At 51.2% G+C, this 7,274-nt stretch overlaps 1 long non-coding RNA gene across 2 annotated transcripts; it reads left to right on the forward strand.

Moving 5' to 3' along the window:
• Positions 1-601: 601 nt before the first annotated feature.
• Positions 602-6,935, forward strand: LOC142604855 (uncharacterized). 2 transcript variants are annotated; one of them, XR_012838702.1, is made up of 2 exons: positions 602-1,058; positions 1,750-6,935. It is a non-coding gene; the product is annotated as an uncharacterized LOC142604855 (long non-coding RNA). The 2 variants fall into 2 exon arrangements; XR_012838701.1 differs by having other exon boundaries at positions 688-1,058; positions 1,755-6,935.
• The last annotated feature ends 339 nt before the right edge of the window (positions 6,936-7,274 follow it).

A 7,274-nucleotide genomic window follows, 5' to 3' on the forward strand; every position in this document is an offset into this window, starting at 1 on the left:
GGGGAAGAGTGATTGACAGGGCAGGCGGCGGGGACACGCGGGCCCCGCGTGCTATCCGCGTTCGCCCAGGCCGCCCATTGGCTGCCGGGCGCGCGGCGAGCGTGACGGCCGCGTCGCCCGCTCCCCCCGCTTCGCGTGCCCCAGCGGCAATTAGATCGGGCGGGCGGGCAGGCAGGGAGGGCGCCGGTGCGGTGGATCCCGCCGGCGCTCGGCCAGGCTCGCGTCGTCACCTCCCAGCAGCCCGCCGAGGAGCCGCGGCTCCCCGCTGCCCTGCTTCGCCGTGCCAGCCCGGAGGCGAGGGGGGGGGGGGCGGGAAGGGGGCGCGCTCCTTCCCGGGCGGCCTTTGTCTGTCGGCCAGAGCTGCGGAGAGCCGCCTGGCAGCGGCCGCAAGGCGGCCGGCATCACCCCACAGCCTCACCTCCGGGCCCAGCCAATCGGCGGGCCGTCCAGCGGCCCTGCTCCGCCGCCCCCTTGCCAATCAGCGAGCCTCGGCAGCAGCCAATCGGAAACAAGAACCCCCTCCCACACATTCCCCCCCCTCCGCCAGCTCGCGCAGCCCTGGTAACAGGCGAGTTGGCTGGAAGAGCCGCCGTGGGTCACGTGGGGCAGAGCGGCCTGGGGAGGGGGGAGCCGCGCACGGGAAAGGGGGGCGTTGGGGGGGGGGGTGTTGAGCGCGTTGCCGTGGCAACGGACCAACCAACAGCCGGGGGCGGGGCCCCCGCGGCTGCCGCCCCTCTCCTGCCGCCGGGGCCTACGCAGCGCCGGGGAAAGCCCGCGGCCGCGGCCCGGAAGGGCGAGGGTAGGCGGCAGGGCCTCGGGGCTGCGCGGGGCGTTCCGGAGCTCGGCCGCGGCGGCGGAGACGGGCCGTGCAGACAGAAGAAAGCGGACAAACGGGCCGGCCCCAGCGGCGGCGGAGCCCCTGCCCGCCACGCCGCTCCGTTCCGCCTGCGCTGCAGCGGCGGCCCGGCCTGCCGTCCCTGCCGTGCCGGGGGCCTGTGCGCTCCCCGCAAGGCTCTGTGTGACTGAAATAACCCGACTTGAACCTGCGAACAGGGAAGGTGCGTGCTCGTAGCAAAAGCACCAGCCGAGGAAGCGCCGCGTCCTCGGTGCGATGGTAGTGTGCAAACGGTGTCCTGAGCACAAAGTAATCTGCCGCCGCCCGCCCGCTTTGTTTCCCGAAACGTATAGCCACTGTAGGTGTTACCCCGTTTCAGCGCGGCGCTGATGCGGCGCTGTAGCCTGTGGGGGCACGTGTCTGACCCATTATCCCCTGATAGATCATGCTCGAGTCGAACTTCACAGCGTAAGGCAATTGGCTTTTTTTAATTTTAACTTCCTTATGTTCCGATCGATTTTGATATGCAGTGTAAATGTCTCGGGTATGTATAACGTATATCATTAGCACAAGCCTGAGTAGGTTTGATTGCTCTTTGGTTAGAATGAAATAAAGGAGCACGTATTTCTAACTCCAGTGGTGTGTAATTGCGATGGCTCTGCACACAAGGGAAAAAGAAACGGCACTTTTTCCCCTCCTGTTAAGAAAAGATGATCCCATTTCTGACACAAACTTTTTTATGCAAGAGGCATTTCTTTAAAATACTTCCTCTTCAGAATGACCCAGTTATCATGGCCGTGCGGTGCCCGGAAGGGGAATTGGCTGGAAACCCCTTATCTCGTGTCCTGACGCAGAAGCTTGCACGTTTGCTATCTGGCAGTCCAAGAAGGTGTAAATGCTTACTTTCTGCCCAGCACAGGGTCCTGGATAAGGAAACCAAAATGACAACATGCAACAGGAGTCTTGATCCAGCACCTCAACTGTATGGAGTGTACAAGCCCAGCAGTGTGGGGGTGAAAACGCCTTTCCACTGGAATAGATTTGGTACTGCTATTCAGGAAGGAAGGAGTCATGTATAAGTTACTGTATTAGCTAAAAACCTTTAATTTTCCCTGAAGTGAATGAGACCTGGTAGGGTTCAGCCCTTTCTGGACGAGGACCTTCTTTCTGTGTCTGACTCCTGAAGAAGAACAGGGATGAACTCTCACTATTACTGCTTAGCTACTACCGTTACCGAGCTATTACTAGTATTAACTAGTTAACCTAGCTGTACATCAGCATTTAGGCACAATAGCACTAAGGTTAGTGCTCTAAAGGCTTGCTATAGGAACAACGTCGCAGTGGCCCTCTCCTCCGGCAACATTAGCAGCTGCACAGTGTTTTTCAAGAAAAGACAGATGATTCTGTCAACTTGCGTGGGTTTTCGTACCATTTGCAAAGCCTATCTAAATTCTCTCTTCAGTGGCAACAGGATAACAAACCGTCTTTGTTAACAGTTTTCCTAGGATGCATGCTGGCACGAAATAGGTGCCGCTGGCACATTGCAGACCAGCGATGGCTACACTTTGGCAGTTAGGAAGTTGTTCTGCTGCACAGTGTTTGCAAAATAAGATGAGATCTTGTGTGGGCGAAAAGTGATAAATATGTGCAAATATTTAGTGTTGCATTCTGCAGCCTGGGAACACCATTTGGGCCAGCCTTGTAAGAGCTACATCTCTTGGGAATTTCACTTCCTCTTGTAATTTGTTGTCCATGTGAGATGGCAGATTAGAGTTCAGCCTCAGAACCTGTGAGTCGTTTCGTTCTTTTCCTATTTGACATACATTTTTCTCAAACTTGTGAACTGCTTCCGTCATTTTGGGTGGCAGTACAGATGCACCCGTTTAACACTTCTCTGTTCTCCTTTCTCTTTCTAAAACCGAGTCCAGTTGTACCAAACTCTGAACTGAGGAAACCCGTCATTTCTCATCCAGAAGGAATGTATGTAAATTTATCATCTTAATTGATGCCTCTCCATGAGTTTCATATAATCAGCCCTTGTAGCTTAGTGTGCTAATGAACAGGGTAAGTAGAAATCTAATATGTTAAAGGAATGCAGGCCAATTTGTCTGAGTCCTGCTGAGACCTGCGGTATAACTTTTGCAAAGATTTACTCATCTCTCTTCTATCTTTCACTTAGCCACCTTTTACTCGTGTTTCTGTCAGTCCTTCGCGAGCAGAGCGATTCTCCAAAGTGGTCAGAAACCTCTGGGAAGGCGTGTGGAGGGTTCGGGAAGAGGACATTTGGAGAAGGGAACGGCGATCGTAAATCCCCTTTTCCCTCTGGCACACATGCAAATCTGAGTGAGACTGCACGCTGCCAGCGGCAGCACAACAAGGGCTCCGCCGCGTCGCGTCGGCGCAGAGGAGCAGCGTTTCATGTGCATGGTGAAAAGCCTGGGAGTCCAACGGGAACTCTGCTGGGAGCAGGAGCAGGGAGCAGTGCTGGGCAGGGAGGCGGCTGTCTCGAGCGACTCCTGTGAAACCCCTCCGAGTCGCCTGGCTTTGCACGTTGCACCGGGGTCTCTCCAGGCCCGCAAAGCCTCAGAAGTGTTCCTGGAAATCATCTCAAGTTCAGCTTCAATCCGTTCGCCAGCCACTTGTGTATTTTCAGGGCCTGGGATCCCTCCCAAGCGGTGTGCTCAGCTTGCACTGGAGGTCAAAACATGCTGGAAACCCCCCCATAAAGGAACTGATGGGATAAATGCTGCCACAGCAGCCTTGTTCGCACAGCAGTTGTGTTGCATCCCTCTCTCCTACCTTTTGCCAGCCTCGTCCGTTTCCCCTGGAAGCTGGTTGGAACAGGCACTGTGGTGTGCAGTGCCCAGGACAATGGTGGCCCTTTTCAAATGGCTCCTTAGCACTGCCATAATAAGCCTGATAAATAAAACATGGCTCGCAGGCACGATTTACTGGAGAGGGCTAAGGGGGCTGTAGCTCCCTCATTAGTATCTCCCGGTGCAGTGTGTGTGCTCCTCATTATGTGGCACAGTGGCGGTTGTCTAGCCATCCATGGTGAGGCTCCAGCCACTCCAAGGATGTGCCAGGGATCTTTTTTCTTTTTTTCTCTCCTGTGTAATAATAGGAATTTACGGGGGAAAAAGAAAACCCCACAAAACTCCTTGAATATGAAGAGGATGAAAGGGGAAAGATTGGAACTGAGTCTAATTTTCTCTCCCTTGCGTCTCTGTAAGTCAGCAGCAAATGCAGAGAAGGCCATATAGCCGTGCTAATACAGAATTGGCATGAGTAGGATCAAGACCTCTGGACTGCACAAACTCTTATTTTGGGAAGCTTTGTTTCCCTTCAGTCTAAAATGCTGCTTGTAAACTTGTGGCCCAAGTATAAACTTCATCCTCTCCCTCCCGTTTTTCTCCTTCTCTTCAAGGGAAAAGAATCAATTTGGCCTATTTCAAGTCCCTCAAAGCCGGAGACTCGGGAATCTGGGTTAATCTGAACAGGGTTTGTGGAGGTTTGATCCAGCTTTTCTTTCCGGCCATCATTTAAATCCCTCCAACTTCCCGCATACAAGCTGCAACTGCATCATCGTAGTAACCCTGTGACCGAGAAGCATGAGAGTCTCCTCTGAGACTGTAATCTCACTCTAAACAGCTCTCTGGCGGGTGCTCGTGAGTGGCGATACATCATGCAATTTTCTCCTTTAGAGGCTTGCGGTGTCATCTCCACCGTGATCCCTGCCCTGCCTGGCCAGTGCTGCTAAGCCGGAGGCCGGGCTGGCCCAGGAGCGGGTTCCCGGCACAGCACCACACGCCTGGGCCACGTGCGGGGTCATCAACGGCGTGAGCAAAACCTGCCCCTTCCTCTTTGCAACCCTGCCCGCGCTCTGGCAGAAAAGATACCTGTTTCGGCTGGCAGGAGACTTTATTGTTGTAGCAAAATAATTCTCAATAAACTCGTGACTTTCTGTAATGGTATTTAATATGCAGATAGCCAAACGAATGCCATCGTGATATATTTTTATGGACAAATATTATATATTAAGCCCTGATTTATACATTTGAGCGTAATACCTGGGGCTCTGAGGAGAGTCTTTAATCTCTGTCAGCGAGGCAGCACGCATGCTAAAATGCCGAGTAAATCTGCACGGAAGCGGTGAACCGAGCGCAGCATATATCACGGTTCTTCCGCCTGATAAAATTAAATACACAAGACCACCTTTCTGTGACATTAACGGTTTGATACACAGGGGCTGACATCAGGAAATACCGATCTACGCTTCCCACTCCGACCGTAACCTGCGGCAGCGTCCCTGCTGCTTCTGCTGTCCCCGTCCCAACAGGCGGGGAGGCAGGACAGGTGCCACCTCAAGCTCCCGGGAGAAGCTCCCAGGTGAAGGACGGTCTCTGCCCGCAGCTTGGCCCCTCTCCTCCCATCGCCCTGCAGCAGCTCGCCTTCAGTGTTGACCTGGGTGCAGCTGGGGGAAGGTGCTGGCACCCTGCTTCCCTTTTGTCAGCACACGTAGTAAGGTGAGCGTCATCTCAGCACGGGGTTCTGCATTTAATAATCTCACCAGCTCAACTGTTTTTATCTGAATCTCCCTTCTGAACTGATAAATCTAAATTGCACATTTTCTAAACCGCTTAGCTTAGGGGTAAATCTTGCAGGTATCCTCAAATGACTAGCTGGTCTCTTCTGCACCTGTCTAGCACCATCTACTGTGGCTTTTTTATACTGTTTCCCTTCCCGTCTGCAGGCTTACGATTCCTGCCTTCGTCCCCAGGAGTTTGTGGAAGAACGGCAGCTCTGGTTTCGTTTGGAAAGCCCGGGGCTGGGACGATGGTGAAACAAACACAGTACACATCCGTCCTATAGCTCGTGTTTCCTCGTTTGAAACCGGTGACCCTATTTTCAGCACGTAGCTTGCTGTTGATAAATTTTCCGCTCTTCTAAGTGCTCAGAAAGAGAAAGAGATGGAGTCGAACAAAGGTGGCCCACTTTGACCAAAGCTTTCCACGCTAGCTGGTGGAGAAAGAGAGGGGGGCATGGCAGGGCGAGGGGCTGGAGCAGAGCTGTGTGTGGGGAGAGGAGGGCCTGCGTGGGAACAAATCTTCCGCTCGCTGCCGGAAGATGCCAAGGGGAGGCATCAGCTTGGATTGCTACCATCTTGGTGGGGAGTTACGGGGTGGGACTAGAAGCAGCAGGATTTTCCTGTGAAAGTCCTATCTCTTCCTGTTACATTCCGTATTAAAAGGGAAGCTGCTCTGAAAGGAATATCCTACTTTTCCTAGCTCGGCAGTTCCGAGCTGGCACGGAGGCGTTACGTGTCCTTGTTAGACGCACTCCTGTTACAATGTGGTTTTGGCTGGAGGCCAAATGGTTAAAGACAACTGTTACAACCAAAAACAGAACCAGAGCTTTCCGACTGCTATGACTGTTACGGATTTGTATGATTAATATTTAGTTGCTTTACAAAAAGCACCGAAAGCTGGAAGTCAGAGTCAGAACAAAGTCGCTAAGGATTGCATATGGCTTTTTTTTTTTTTTTTTTTAATAAATCTGTTCATAATGAGTATTTCTGTAGGTGATAGATGAACATAAAAATACTGCCAATCTGTTCCAGGATTGTAAAACACAAAACAAGGTACATCATACTTTTTTTTTGTCTGTTTGTTATTGAAACCCAAATTATCTGTTCGAAACTAACTCATTTCAATGGCAAAAAACATCTTTTTCCACAGTCCTTGTGAGAAGCGGAAATGAGGTAGATTTGGCAGCTTAGCCTATAAAGTTCTGTGGCAAATTTGCAGACCGAAAGGCCACAGGGTTTTGTCCTGGCTTTGTTCCTTGATGAAGTTCTGAAAAGAGCTAAATTAAATCCATGCTGTAGCCATATGTGTAATTTTGTTCTACTGGAATAGCTTCTAGCTGTCAGTGAATTTCTCCATACTCCCAGCACTGTGCAAGGGATGATACAAGAGCCTGAAGATTACTCTCTCCAGTAGTACCATACGTTTGCGAGCTTAAAGTTATTACGACAGCATTTTTTCATTTGCATGGTTGGAGAGAATCTGTTTTTGCAGTAAATTTGTATTTCAAAGCAGATTTCTGTGTCCGTCATTATTGGTGGTTTACAAGATTTCTCTTTTTCTTCCCCCCCCCATTTGGGGATATGGGAGCAAATGAAATAAACCCATCATAAAAAATAATTTTATCCAGGTGGAACATAAATCAGCCAAAAAAATATTATTCTACATGGCAAATAAAAAGCATATGCTGTATTATTTAAAGCACAGCCTCCATATTCACATACAAAATTAATGCTACAGTGGGAGGTAAAACTGATGGAGGCAGACAATGAAAATATTAGGACTAAAACATGATGCCAGGAACAATTCAAGCAGAGCCACTTGCAGGGTCATGGTCATACTCCATTTCAAAT

Source organism: Balearica regulorum, chromosome 1 (genome assembly GCF_011004875.1).
Source record: "Balearica regulorum gibbericeps isolate bBalReg1 chromosome 1, bBalReg1.pri, whole genome shotgun sequence".
Lineage (NCBI taxonomy): Eukaryota > Metazoa > Chordata > Aves > Gruiformes > Gruidae > Balearica > Balearica regulorum.